Here is a 14,166-nt window from a genome sequence, read left to right as displayed (position 1 = left end):
AAGATACCGAACCCCCGGTTGCTCCTGATGCTGCGTCGTCATCAGGAGGCCAACGAGTCGTCGAATGTAAAGCACTTTGAGGGAAAAGCGTTTATGTAAATGAAGTAGCGTTTACAAAGTTGTCGTTTTTTTCATTATCTATAAACCAACTGCTATGGAAAATATAATTTTGTCATAAAAAAAATGCGGTACTGTTTTCTGTCTGTCTATAATATGTAACAAAAATTGTTTACCCATTTTGTAAATTGGCAGAGACAGATCCAGCTGACTTCCATCAAAATATCGAATCTCGCCGTGCGTGTCTCGCAACAATCCCCCCCCCCCCCTTCTTTCCCCCCGACCCCAATCCTCATCTCAGCTGTCCGCACACAAGCGCAAACTCAATCTCGCTCCTAATCATTACTTTATTGACGAGGCGAGGGTCTGCTCGGTGACGCTGGCCGGCAACAACTACAAGCAAAATCAGCAGGGTGAAAGTGGGGCGCAGATGCTGGGTTAGCAGAAATGGGAGGGGGCAGTGGGGAGGGCGGGGGGGGGGGGGGCTGTATGTGTTTACTCCGCACTAAATGTTGCCTTTCAATGCTTTAGGTTACTACGTTAGACTTTGATGTATTTGCATTATTTTCTCGCAGAGATTGAAGATTTCAAGTAATTAACATTAAAAGATAATAATACAAAGCAAAAAAAATGAAATATGGGGAATGTGGGCAGAAGAGTTGCGAGAAAATTGCTAATTTAAGAAGCTAATAAAATGGCTAATCCATTCCGCTGCCATGGATCCATTTTCCATGTATAAAACGGAACTATTTTCACTCATTATTGTCTAGAAAAAACATCTGGACTTTTAAACTTGAGGCAACAGAATGCTGCATGGCTCCCGCGGAGTGACGGAGTTTTACAACAATTCTCAATTGAGTGTTCAATCATTTTGTTGATGAGATATATTCAACATTTTAAATCGGTTGATTGTGCGTAACAGACGACGTAGGGACAAACCAATCGTATCAAATTGTAAAAAAAAAAAATACAAAATTGAACATATTTGGATGATTTTGTCCCAAGTCTGATTCGCCTAAAATTGCTGATTCAAACCAAAATGTCCGACTTCCTGTTCAATTTTGGACATGTGTCCTTGAGACATCCTGTCATGACAGACATGTCCCATTTTGGCCCTTGTGTTGAAAATCACCCCAAATTTGGAGTTCAAAGCAAAATACCAAGAGCTCCCAGTGACTGTTTTGACATCCGCCTTGTTTATTCAAATCAAACGGGCGAGTAGAATTTTAGCGACAACAGCCGTACAAAGCAGCAGCGGCGGCGGCGGCCGCAGGCGGATTTTGTTTATGCTGATGAGTCGCTGCAGTCGCTTGGCACCGAATCACCTGCCGGAGACGCTGCTTATTTCACAAGCAGGACAACATTAACTTCAAGGGGGTTGGGGGGGGGATGCTTTTTTATAATTTAATGCAGAATGTGGTATATTGTAGTTACCTAGCGACCAAGGCTGCTTTTGGGACGTGAAAGTGAAACAACCCGGTGGATGGCGATAACGTCTCAAGTGGCCAAAATTGAACAGGAAGTCGGACATTTTGTTTTGAGGAACACATTTTGGGCAAATTCCAGGGTTACGCGTGCGATTTTTTTTTTCCAGGCTCACACTGTGCTCCCATGCAGTGTAGTCAGCAATCTTTTTTTGTTTACGCCATCGAATGTGGCCGGAGCATAGCGCCAAAGTTTGATCATCATTTTGGGGATTTGCCCGTCCGTCATCGCTATTTTTTCCCCTCTTCTTAATATTATTATTCCAGGGTTACGCGTGAGATTTTTTTTTTTTCCAGGCTCACACTGTGCTCCCATGCAGTGTAGTCAGCCATCTTTTTTGTTTACGCCATCGAATGTGGCCGGAGCATAGCGGCAAAGTTTGATCATCATTTTGGGGATTTGCCCGTCCGTCATCGCTATTTTTTCCCCCTCTTCTTAATATTATTATTCCAGGGTTATGCGTGAGATTTGTTTTTTTCCAGGCTCACACTGTGCTCCCATATAGTCATTGTGTAGTCAGCCATCTTTTTTGTTTACGCCACCGAATGTGGCCGGAGCAGAGCGCCAAAGTTTGATCATCATTTTGTCAATGCTATTTTTTCTCTCTTCTTAATATTATTATTATTATTATTCATCTTTGTGTTTGCGCCGCCTTATCAAATCCATCCATCGCCAGCCGCTAAATATTGCAACGGCGACGGTGAATTTCTCCTACGGGCACACGGTCGCTCCGAACCAAAGAGCTCGGGCAGCATCAATATTGCAACGTCGTAACGCTACCATAAACAGCCATCACTTATTCATGAGCGCCAAACACGTCTGCAACCTCCACGCAAACACATTTCAAAGAAAAGTCATCACACGCTTGCCTTACGAGAGAGTCGGGGGGGGGGGGACTCCTAATCCCTGCGCTCAAGTGAAATTCACACGATAAGAAAAAAAAATCATCACAACAAAAAATATATCATCTGATCGGGGTGAGCGCTAGCAAAGATCAGACGCGCGCTTGCGCTACGCCTGCGGGCGGAAGGAATCGACGCGTTTATCGCTCGCTATATGATAAATGAGCGTCAAATTTAGCGGTGAATTAAAGACTTTAGTGGGGGTTATCGTGGCGTGATCGATCGTACATGTCGCCAGACCGCTGACGATGCCCTCGCCGAATGCGCGACACTTCCTCCGGCCGCCCCCGGCCAACAAAGTCGCGGCAGTTCCGCGCTGGTTTTTGCAGAAGTCGCTGACAAAACGTGCGGCGTTGCTGCAAAGTCGCCCCCGACGGCGCAGCGCGGCGCAGCCCACGCGATAAGCGACATCAAACACAAAGCGCGAGTGGGGGATTGAGATTGATGATGCGGCGCTTATGGATGACATTCCCAATGTTTGGACGGCAGCCGTATCTTGTTGCCCAGTTGCAAGGGGAGGGGGCAGGGGAGGGGGGGGGGGCGGGGGCAGGGGGGGTGGATATTCCCCAGCATAGAAAATCTTTCAGGCCTAATGCGCAGGCAGGATACCTCATTAGTCTTCATGCAGCCTGTTTGTGTTCAAGGCCAACCTGGACGGGCCCTGCAGCACGTCCGCAAAAGCCAAAAGTCAATCTTTGCAGCTACTTTTTACAAACGCTTCTTTTACCAGCAACCGCTCCAGATGTCAAATTTTGTTTTTGGAAAAAAAAAAAAGGTCAAACCGTCTTTTTTTATAGCACAGACGGTCAATTTGAAATAAAAGAGACAATAATATTGATTTGTGTTGAGGTCATTTTTCTGCCTCTAGATGGCATAATTGCATTTGTAAGACGTTGGTGACAGCTCAGTGCATTTTTCTTTTCATATTAAGAGCAATCTAATATTTAACATGAAGTCCCTTGTGAAATTGTGCACATTTTTAAAATTATTTAATTCATATTTGAGTAAGATTGTTTTTTTTCTAGGTTTTCATACTCTTGTTAACAAAAGTGGAAAAAAATATGAAACTATTAATTAATTTTTGACGTCGATAGCCGTCAATGGCAGTGAATAAGTGAATTAGTAGTTGACGTGTTTATGTTTAGGGGTTGAATCAGGCTTACTTTTACTTAAAAAAAAAAAAGTTTTTAATCTGTGTCTGCACTTAGTAGAGAATGTGCGTGCTCGTCCTCATTTTGTCAGCGTCTTCATCACCGCCGTGTTTGTTTGGTCCCCCTCGCCCCCCCTCGTCCCCCCTCGTCCCCCCGGAGGCCCTCAAAGGTGTCACAGCCAGATAAGTGCACTCACCGTTTTTGCTTGTGATTGCGAGGAATTTCATATCAGGTCTCCTCCGCACGCCAACCTCGTCCCGATTTAATGATGATGAATGCGAGTACGGAGGCGTCTTTGAAGGTTTCGCCTTCGCCCGACGGTTACGTCTCCGATGGACGCCGTCGACTTGCACGCATGTTTTCGCATACCGATTCCGACATGTTCATTAAAACCGTGTTTTTGGTTTGCAAAAACATGCATCAAGAAACAACCTATAGAATGCAATTACGGTAAAGTAGCAGGCAAACCACAGATTGGTAACCGTAAACGCGGTTTACTCGATCATTTCTTACTTAACTCCGCCTTGGGTGATGATGTCACAAGAGTCGGCGATGTGTGACGACAAAGACGCAACTGCGCGCTTATTCCCCAATTTGCACTCAAGTTACCTTTTCAACGACTCGGCCTTGACGTCTTATTCACGTTAGTGGATGAGACGGCTTGAATTGAGAACACGCGCGCGCACATGCGAGGGGCTCATATGGAAGTATGTCGAGTACATCAAACAAAGGGGGGGGGGGGGTTGGAAGGAAAAGAACCGCTGGAGCCATCCACGCTAATGATATTGCTCACACTACGTCACGTTTCTTGTATGTTCTCATTCAACATTGATGCGATCTCCCGCAGATCGACTTTTGCTCCCGCCGTCAAACTTCATGTCGTCGCCACATTAGCTGTCGTTTGCGCTGTTTGCTCCCATGCATGACTTTTGTATGCGCGTGGGATTAATCATTTTCAACTCATTATTTCTATGAGGGAAGAAAATGTGCATATATTAGGGGTGTCAGGCGATGAAAATTTTGAATTGTAATTAACTCTTTGACTGCCAAAAACGTTAAATAACGTTTAGTAAAATCCTACGGAGGAGTGCCAAAGACGTTAAAAGACGTTTGTTTCAAAACAGAGGTGAAACTAACCATTTTCTATTGTTGATTACTCAAAAACGGAATAAGGTAGAAACAAACTTTTTTTTCTGATGAAAGATGAGAGTCCAATCTTTCATTTGGTAGTATGTGTGTTTCCATAGTCCAAACACATAATTTTCTATGGACCTTGAAAGATCAGTCAAAATGCTTAAAATCGTCTGGCACTGGGGACAACCCGTTTCTGAAAACGTCTGGCAGTCAAAGAGTTAATTGCATGACTTCAATACTTAACTTACTTAAATTTTATATCTGTTCTAAATATGCGGTGAACGTTTTTCTCAGTTTTCATACTCTTGCAAACATAAGTGGAAAAAAAAAATTTATACTTTTGTTTGTTGGTAATTTTTCTGCCTCTAGATGGCATAATTGCATTTGTAAGACGTTGGCGACAGCTCAGTGCATTTTTCTTTTCACATTAAGAGCTAATATTTAACATGAAGTCACTTGTGAAATTGTGCACATTTTTAAAATGATTCATTTCGTATTTGAGTAAGATTGTGCAGTAAGGCTGTGAAGTAGAAAAACGTGATTAATCTCGATTAATTATGGAAAAATTGTGATTAATTGCGATTAAAAAATTATATATATGTATAATATTATATATATATTAGTGCTGTCAAACGATTACAATTTTTTTAACTAATTAATCGCACAATATTTCTAGAATTAATTGCGATTAATCACATTTTTTCCATAATTAATTGCGATTAATCACATTTTTTTCATAATTAATTGCAATTAATCACGTTTTTCTACTTCACAGTCTTATAAACAATCTTACTCAAATATGAAATGAATAATCTAAAAAATGCGCACAATCAGTCGTGCTAGTCTTCCCCAAATGTACAAGTCTGTACCTGATCTAGTTTTAGCCATCCATCCATTTTCTATCCTGCTTCCACGACACATTTTATTTTTGACAACTCTTCAGCCAGGTAGCGCCAAGATAATTCCATAAATCTATTTCTTTTCAAACAGTATTGAAATTCAAGCGCCCTCCCCCAAAAAGCCCGTACAATAAATCCGCAAAATGATGAATGCACAGCGAGTGAGGTGTAATTTTCTCCCTGCGTGCGCTTTGTTTGCCTAATTCATTTGGCGCCGTCGGATCACAGAGCGCCGCTTTACCCCGCCCCCTTTTCCTTCTACTACTTTCTTTTTTTTTCTTTTTTTCTTTTTTTCTTTTTTTCTTTTTTTCTTTTTTTCTTTTTTTCTTTTTTTTTCTTTTTTTCCTTTTTCTTTTCTTTTTCTTTATTTTATTTTTTTTCTTCTAGAGAGCTCAGTATTGTTCATCCGGTAATTTTACCGATTTGACTTTGCTACTACTTTCTAGCAAATCCACCGGCTCGTCCCTTCTGCTGCTGCAAAACTTCAGCGCCAATGCAAAGCCGATTGGCACGTTGATCAATCATTTTTGCTAGCTTTGGCGCCGCCTCCGATGACTTTTTATTTTCAACGTGGCGGTGAAGGGAGAGCAAGCGCGAGCGCTGTGATTAATCTTGTTTGTTTGCGCGCGAGTGCATGCTAATCACTAGTTTGATTGCGGCAGGTTGGCATCCATTTAAAAGGGGGAACAAACGGGTCAGCTTTGCTTAAGTCGACAAAAGGACAAGGAAAATGTCTCATGTCAAGCTGTTAAGTTGTTGTTGTTTTTTTTTTGTGACATGGAAAACAACAGCCAATTCCCACTTTCCCTCAGCACTGCAGCCTAGCAGGTGATGATGCGCCTCCTGTAACTTTATCTTAATGGAAACGCAGTTCAACCTGTAAGGAGAAAGCCAGCCCATTTCCCACAGGAAATTGCGGCCAATAAAATAATATGCTTCAATGTCAACCCGTCGCCTTAAAAAAAAAAAAAAAACGCTGTTATTGTGGCAGAAATTCTGTATTAAAATGCTCTCCGTGAATATCTCTTTTTTTTTTATAATGTTGACATTACATTTAGTACAACGCCGATATCCTGATAATGTTTCCTTTCTGCTCGGGTTCTAAATGCAAAAGTGACCCCAAAAAAAGGAAAATAAAAAGCACCTTTACCTTTTGTTGTTGTAAAACAGCGATGGGCAGCCGCCGGTGACAAGGCCCCAATTTAATTATATATTTATTTTTTTTAAAAACAGGACAAACAGGCGTTAAATGGGGTGAATCCTGGAGGGGGGAATGTTAAATCTAAAAAAAATATTGAGCAAAAAAAAAAAAAGAAAAAACTCTACTAATGCAAATTTTCCAGTGCCAAACTACCAATGTGCATCAACTGTACTTTCAAGTTGTAATATCACCATTCACCACTAGATGGCATGTGTCTAAGTTACATCAGGTCTGCCTATACTATGGGGGGGGGGAATGAATACATTTAAAATAAAGTGTGTGGGGGGGCATGGGGGGGGTGTTAGTGTAAAATATATAATCCAAAAATTTAATACAAGAAAATTATCGAAATTGCTATAAAAACACTAATTTTATATAAAAATATTTAATGATATTATATAAAATATATATATAATTCACAAATTAAAAATTATATTTGAAATGTTAATAAATGGAAATAAAAGCAAAAAATTTAAGTTTTAATTTTTGTCTATTTTTATTTTGACTATTTATTTTTGGCAGTTTTGGTCGTCCATATACTGAAACATGAGTAAGAATGTATATACAGTTGTTTGTTTTTGTTTTTTCGGATTTGGAATAATATGTAGGGCAAAAATAGTACCTCAATAATACAAACATTTTGAGTGAGTTGAATTTTGTGAAGGAAAAAAAATGAGTCCTTGCACTTGTTTTTTTGCAGTTCAGCAGTTTTGTACCGTCCTTGAATACTCATTTTTTATCAAATTTACAGTATGTGGTTATTTTGTTGTTGACTTAGGATAGTGTATCTTTTATATAAATCAAATCCATTCAAGTCAGATGAGTCCATTTTACATAACGATCGCTTATTGGTGTCATCATAGCTTAGCGGAGGTGGCAAAAGTACTCACATGCTGAAAAAATAAATAGTCCAATAAGTTGGACTTCCCGCCACTGGAGCTCATTGTTGTATGATATGAAACGACGTCAACTTTTTTGGACTGGAGTTCTTGACGCCTGTTTGCCACCGCCATTCGTCTTCATTTTGTTATCCCGACAGCCAGAGAGCGAGCGAGCGAGCCGTCGGAGCGAGCGACGGAGCGAGAGCGCTATTGTGGCATGTGTCATTTCAAAGCTGCGGCATAAAGTAATCATATAGCCACGTCGTGAGCAGCCTTTCATGGCATGTTTGAGGGCCGGCAGATGTTCTGCACGCGATTACCGGCGTCCGTGTGTGGACTTGCGGCCCAAAGATGCTGCCTCTCATCTTGCTTGTGTGTGTGTGTGCGTGTGTCCACTTGTTAAGTGCAGCGGCGGGAGAACACTGGAGATGAAAGTTGAACGAAACCGAGGCCCAAGATGAAAGGAAGCCAATAAAAGGAAAGTGAGGACGTTGTTTTTCTATAGCGTTGTTAGAGGCCCAGCACACAGGGACAAAAGTCCTCGCGGAGTCTTCATGGGACAAATAAATTCACATTTTTATAGCTTTTGCCTTACTCGACCTACCTGGATTTTTTTTTTTTTTTTTTTCAGCTCCAGAAGCCAGTTTCACTGAGCAGCATGAAACTTGGTGGGTGTGACCAACAAAAACGTTTCAATAACTCATGGCCAAAAAGACACAGGAAGTCAGCCATTTTGGTTTGAGGTGGCCATTTTGGATATTTCCATTGTTCCTTAAAAGAAAATTCAGCCTCCAAAGACAGTTTGACTTAGCAACAGGAAATTTAATAGCCAAGGTGGTCATGACAAGGCCTATAAAAAAGTCTAACTAACCCATGCCCAAAAAGACACAGGAAGTCGGCCATTTTGGATATTTCCATTGTTCCTTTAAACAAAATCCAGCCTCCAAAAGTCATTTGAGTTAGCAACATGAAATTTAATAGCCAAGGTGGTCATGACAAGGCTTATAAAAAAGTCTCAAGAACCCATGCCCAAAAAGACACAGGAAGTCGGCCATTTTGGATATTTCCATTATTCCTTAAAACAAAATTCAGCCTCCAAAAGTCATTTGAGTTAGCAACATGAAATTTAATAGCCAAGGTGGTCATGACAAGGCCTATAAAAAAGTCACAAGACCCCATGCCCAAAAAGACACAGGAAGTCGGCCATTTTGGATATTTCCATTGTTCCTTAAAAGAAAATTCAGCCTCCAAAGACAGTTTGACTTAGCAACATGAAATTTAATAGCCAAGGTGGTCATGACAAGGCCTATAAAAAAGTCTCAATAACCCATGCCCAAAAAGACACAGGAAGTCAGCCATTTTGGTTTGAAGTGGCCATTTTGGATATTTCCATTGTTCCTTAAAACAAAATCCAGCCTCCAAAAGTCATTTGACTTAGCAACATGAAATTTAATAGCCAAGGTCATCATGACAAGGCCTATAAAAAAGTCTAACTAACCCATGCCCAAAAAGACACAGGAAGTCAGCCATTTTGGTTTGAAGTGGCCATTTTGGATATTTCCATTGTTCCTTAAAAGAAAATTCAGCCTCCAAAGACAGTTTGACTTAGCAACATGAAATTTAATAGCCAAGGTGGTCATGACAAGGCCTATAACAAAGTCACAAGAACCCATGCCCAAAAAGACACAGAAAGTCAGCCATTTTGGTTTGAAGTGGCCATTTTGGATATTTCCATTGTTCCTTAAAAGAAAATTCAGCCTCCAAAGACAGTTTGACTTAGCAACATGAAATGTAATAGCCATGGTAGTCATGACCATTGTGGTTTAAAGCCGCCATTTTAGAATCATGTTGGCCATTTCAAAGTGTCCCTCGAAAAACAAACTTCTGTCCTCAATCGTTTGTGCCCGATCGCTCCCGGATTTGAACCACGCAAACTAGACAGATGGGCGACACTAAATTATGAAACATTTTGTTTTCACCCTAGCATGTGCGCAGAGCCCGGCAGCCAAGTTTAACTCGTCGTCATAAAAGGCAAAACTCGCAATAACTCCACAAGGGCAGAGCTCGGCCACCTGATGAAGGCCACTGCTCACATTTGTCACAACTTCAAACGAGCTCCAGGATGCCGTATTTTACGTAACCCTGGAAAGAAGTCTGTTTTCGACACCGCATTACCTTTTTTGCACAAAATGCTCCTAAATTCTCCCGAAAGCAGGCTGCTAACACTCAGCAGGCGCAGTCAGCGTGTGGCCTCAAAGTGGATGTCTGCAATAACATTAAGCAGCCCGGCAATTACAATCACAACAAACAGCATTTCTTTATTAGAGGATCTCTCATAATGTCAGTTCACGCGGCGCCCCAAAATTGCAGCAGAAATAATTAATGTCACTCTCGCTTGGGCTCACGCGAGACTAATTTGCCTCCCGCGTTAAGAGTCAAGCGTCTCAGACGAGTCGCTTTTTTGCTTCTCTTTTGTGGTGACGTTTGCTCGGGAAGCTGGATTACGTCGGCATGGATTCATCAAATATTGTGCTGTCATTATCCTGACTTGAGGGGGCCTCGGATGAGGACGAATAAGCCTGGCAGACGTCAGACGTATTTAACAGCCATAGCGGCATTATTTCAGATATGCGCAATTACACTCTAAATACAGATGGTTAAAAATGACCCAAATACGCAGCATCTAAATTCATGGCGAGAGTCGCAAACAACTTTTGGATGCTTTCGTTTGTTGTCTGGAACTTTTCATTTGCGCCGTATGAGGTAAAAGTATGGCAGTAATTGAATATTTTGCCCACTCGGCGGTGCCTGCCCGCCTCCACTGACACACAGTCAGCTATAAATAACAAAAGACGCCCGGACACAAATACCGCGCACGCACACACACACACACACACAGACGCACGATATGACTTTATTGGACAGCTTCCAGGAAGACACAACAAGGTGGTTTGTTTTGTGCTATAAGTGCTACTGCAGTAAGCGCGTAACTCAACACTTTGCTCTCAAATCACCTTTCCCCATTGAAATGAATGGAAATGACATTAATCCGTTCCAGCCTCCCCCCCCCAAAAAAAAAATCAAAAATACGTGTAATGTGTGATTTTCTTGTTTTGTGTGTCATTTTTACAGTAAACTTGAACTGGTAGTGGCAAGTACACTGAGCACCGTATTTGGAGAATGATGCGAGTACTATACTTTAAAGGTGTATTTTAATGTATTACAGTAGCTTTTAATAGCAAAAAAGCCTTTTTGTATCATTTTCTCTGAGGTCATTGATGCGACGTGTGGAGACGTAATGAAGATGCAAAGTGAGCCGAGTTAAAGCCATCAAATCATTTTTCCTTTTCAAGCAGGAGGACGCTGCACAATATGCAAAAAGGAACCCCCTCCCAAAAAATCTCATTTCCACTCGATCCACCTGAATTACAACGACACGCTTATTATCATTCCAATGTGGGGATTTATAGACTCCAGCACTTTCCACAATGAGCTGACTTTTCCGTGTGTGCGTGTGTGTACGGGAGGCGTGTTTATGAGGCGAGACACATACGCATTAAAAGGTTAATTCCCGGCGCCCGCAGTGATTATTCATCCCGCGACATAATGCAAACTTCTTCAAAAACGAAAGTAATTGGCAAATTTGCCAAAGTGCGCGACACTGACATGGAGGAAGAATATTAACTACATGCCGCCGCCTCCGTTGGGACTCCAAGCATATACACGCCGCATATGTATTCTGAAAGCTGGATAGTGGTTGCACGACCGTTCAATGACAATAATACATAAACACGTCACATTGTTAGTTAGATGGATTTTGAATAACAGCTAGTTAGCATGTGATTCAACCACAAGTCATTTCCTGCGATATTTAGTAGAGAAACAGACTAATATTATAAATACAGGCTCATCATTTATTTTTATTTTTTTACTTTTTCTCTTAAATAGTTTAGTTTTCGTCATTTTGCTAAAAATAATAATAACAATAATAAATCATCATTTTATTCTCGTATAATTGCATGTTTTCTTGTCAAAATAACTTTAGGGTTCATAAAAGTAAACAACTAACTAGTTAAACTAGCCCACCAATAAGTAACAAACTAGCTAATGAAGCAACCCACCAAAAAGTTACAATTAATTAACAAACAAGATTTTAAAAACCTGTTTTGTTGCCTACGAAGACAATCTGTGAGCTAACAAATCCACAAAATAGCAAATGAACTCACAAACAAGCTAACGTAGCAACTACTGTAGTTCACAATCAAACAATCAAAATTGGTGAGTTCCATATGAAAACAAACTAGTGCGCTAATAAGCTAGCCCGTTTAACTTACCAACAGCAACAAAATGTTTATATGTGCTGTTGTGGCTTTTCAACTATGGCGTAAATAAGAGCACTTTGACATGATGCGCTACGTTAGCCAATAAAGCTACAAACCAAAAAGCTAAATGGCTGACAACACTCAGTCGACATTTAGCATTCTGTAGGTTTATAGAAACAAACAACATAAAATGTAACAAAAAAGTTTGTTCGGTGGAAAAAGTGACATATGCTGCGTCAAATGTTAGCATAGTATGCTAAGCCGAACTGTAGCCTGTGCCTTTTGGCGGGTGTAACATGTGACATCCTAAAAGCTACACTTGTGCAAAACGTACCATTGTGCCGCTTTTGCCTGTTAGGTCTTCACAGCGGCGTAAAAGCTTTAGCGAAAGCTTTTACCAGCTCAATGATGAGAGTAAACACACACAAACACGCGCACCCTCCCTGGAGTGTCCGCATTGTCTGGAACGGACGTACGCGCGCTAGCCAACAGGGGAGGACGCGAGCGAGTGGCGGCGGCAGCTTTTAGCGCGCCGCATATAGCTGGATGCCACTTGTTTGCTTTAATATCCTGCTTTTATCCACAACATCTTGAGTGCTTCCATTCAGCCGGGATGACGACGACGCCAGCGGGGCGCCCAACTTTGACCTCCACGCCGCTCACTGGGAGCACTCTGTCCATTACCTCTCATGCAACTAGTGTTCTATCCGTCCTTCCGTTCAACCATCCAACCATACTTTCGTCCGTCTACTAATGCCTTTGTAGAAAGTTTTCTCGACACAAACTGACGTTTGTTTATCATTTGCTCATCATCGTGTGTGAATGCCTTTTTTTCGTTTGTGCTGTAGGGCAGTTACGACTGGGCCCTATGAACTCTGCCTAGCAACAAGCCACAACACCAGAATGTGTCACACGTGTAAATATAGGTATTTTTTGTCTTCAGATTTATTTATTTATTTATAGTGCTCTGTTTTTACTGCTTTTTCAGCATGACAATTAGAATATTTATTATTTATACATTTTCATTTGATTTATTTTCTGTCATATAGGGGTGTCTGGCAATGTTATATCCGTTCTAAATGTACAATAAAATGTACAATCATTTTTTCATACTCTTGTTAACATAAAAGTGGGAAAAATGTTCAACTAAGAGAAATATGGCTGCATCTTTTAGTCACTGATACAGTCACAATAATTCATAAAAGTGTGTTAAAATTAAAAAGATATGCTGTACTGTAAAAAAAAAACACAAACAAAAACGAGTGTGATATTGATTTGTGTTGAGGTCATTTTTCTGCCACTAGATGGCATAATTGCATTTGTAAGACGTTGGTGACAGTTTAGTGCATTTTAATTTAAGGTATCTAATCTTTAACATGGAGTAAGTTGTGAAATTCTGCACATTTTTAAAATTGTAAAATACAACTTGACCCCCAGTCTCCACAAATATATGCATTATTATTCAATTTATTATTGCTAAAAAAATATATATATATATATATATATATTGTGGCGTTAAAGGAACTTTAATTTAACACTAATTTTGACACCCCTAATATATATATATATATGTTCATTTATTTATTTATAGTATGTATTGCGGTTTTTACTACTTTTTCAGCATGACAATCAGTGTATTTATGATTTATACAATTTCATTTGAATTCTTTTCTGTGATTATGGGGAGGACGGCGTAGAAACGGGTTTTTAAGACATTCTCCTAATTAAGTCCCCCGCCCCCATTTTCCCCCTTCTTGCTGCCTAATAATCAAGACAGTGAGGAGAGCCAATCAAGAAGCTTGCGAAGTCTCATTATCTGAATTAGGAACATCTGATGGATGGCGGTCAGCGTGATCCTCTTCTCTCGCTCTTCTGTCATCTCTCTTCATCATCCTCATCCCCTCTGAAAGTCACGCACAGCGTGTTGCTAAATAAACAGGGACTTGGCACACACACACACACACACACACACACACACACACACACACACCCTCGAGTGCAACAGCCACGACGTTGATCACAGCAGAGGCCCAGCATGAGCCAGCGCCGGATTACGAGAGCCTCTCCAGAATCGAAAGCAAACACACTTCAGCCGCCTCCCGTGACTTTCGCACTCTTTAATTCTCACTAAGCT

This window comes from Vanacampus margaritifer, chromosome 19 (assembly GCF_051991255.1).
Source record: "Vanacampus margaritifer isolate UIUO_Vmar chromosome 19, RoL_Vmar_1.0, whole genome shotgun sequence".
In the NCBI taxonomy this organism is placed as follows: Eukaryota; Metazoa; Chordata; class Actinopteri; order Syngnathiformes; family Syngnathidae; genus Vanacampus; species Vanacampus margaritifer.
This window is presented reverse-complemented; position numbering follows the sequence as displayed.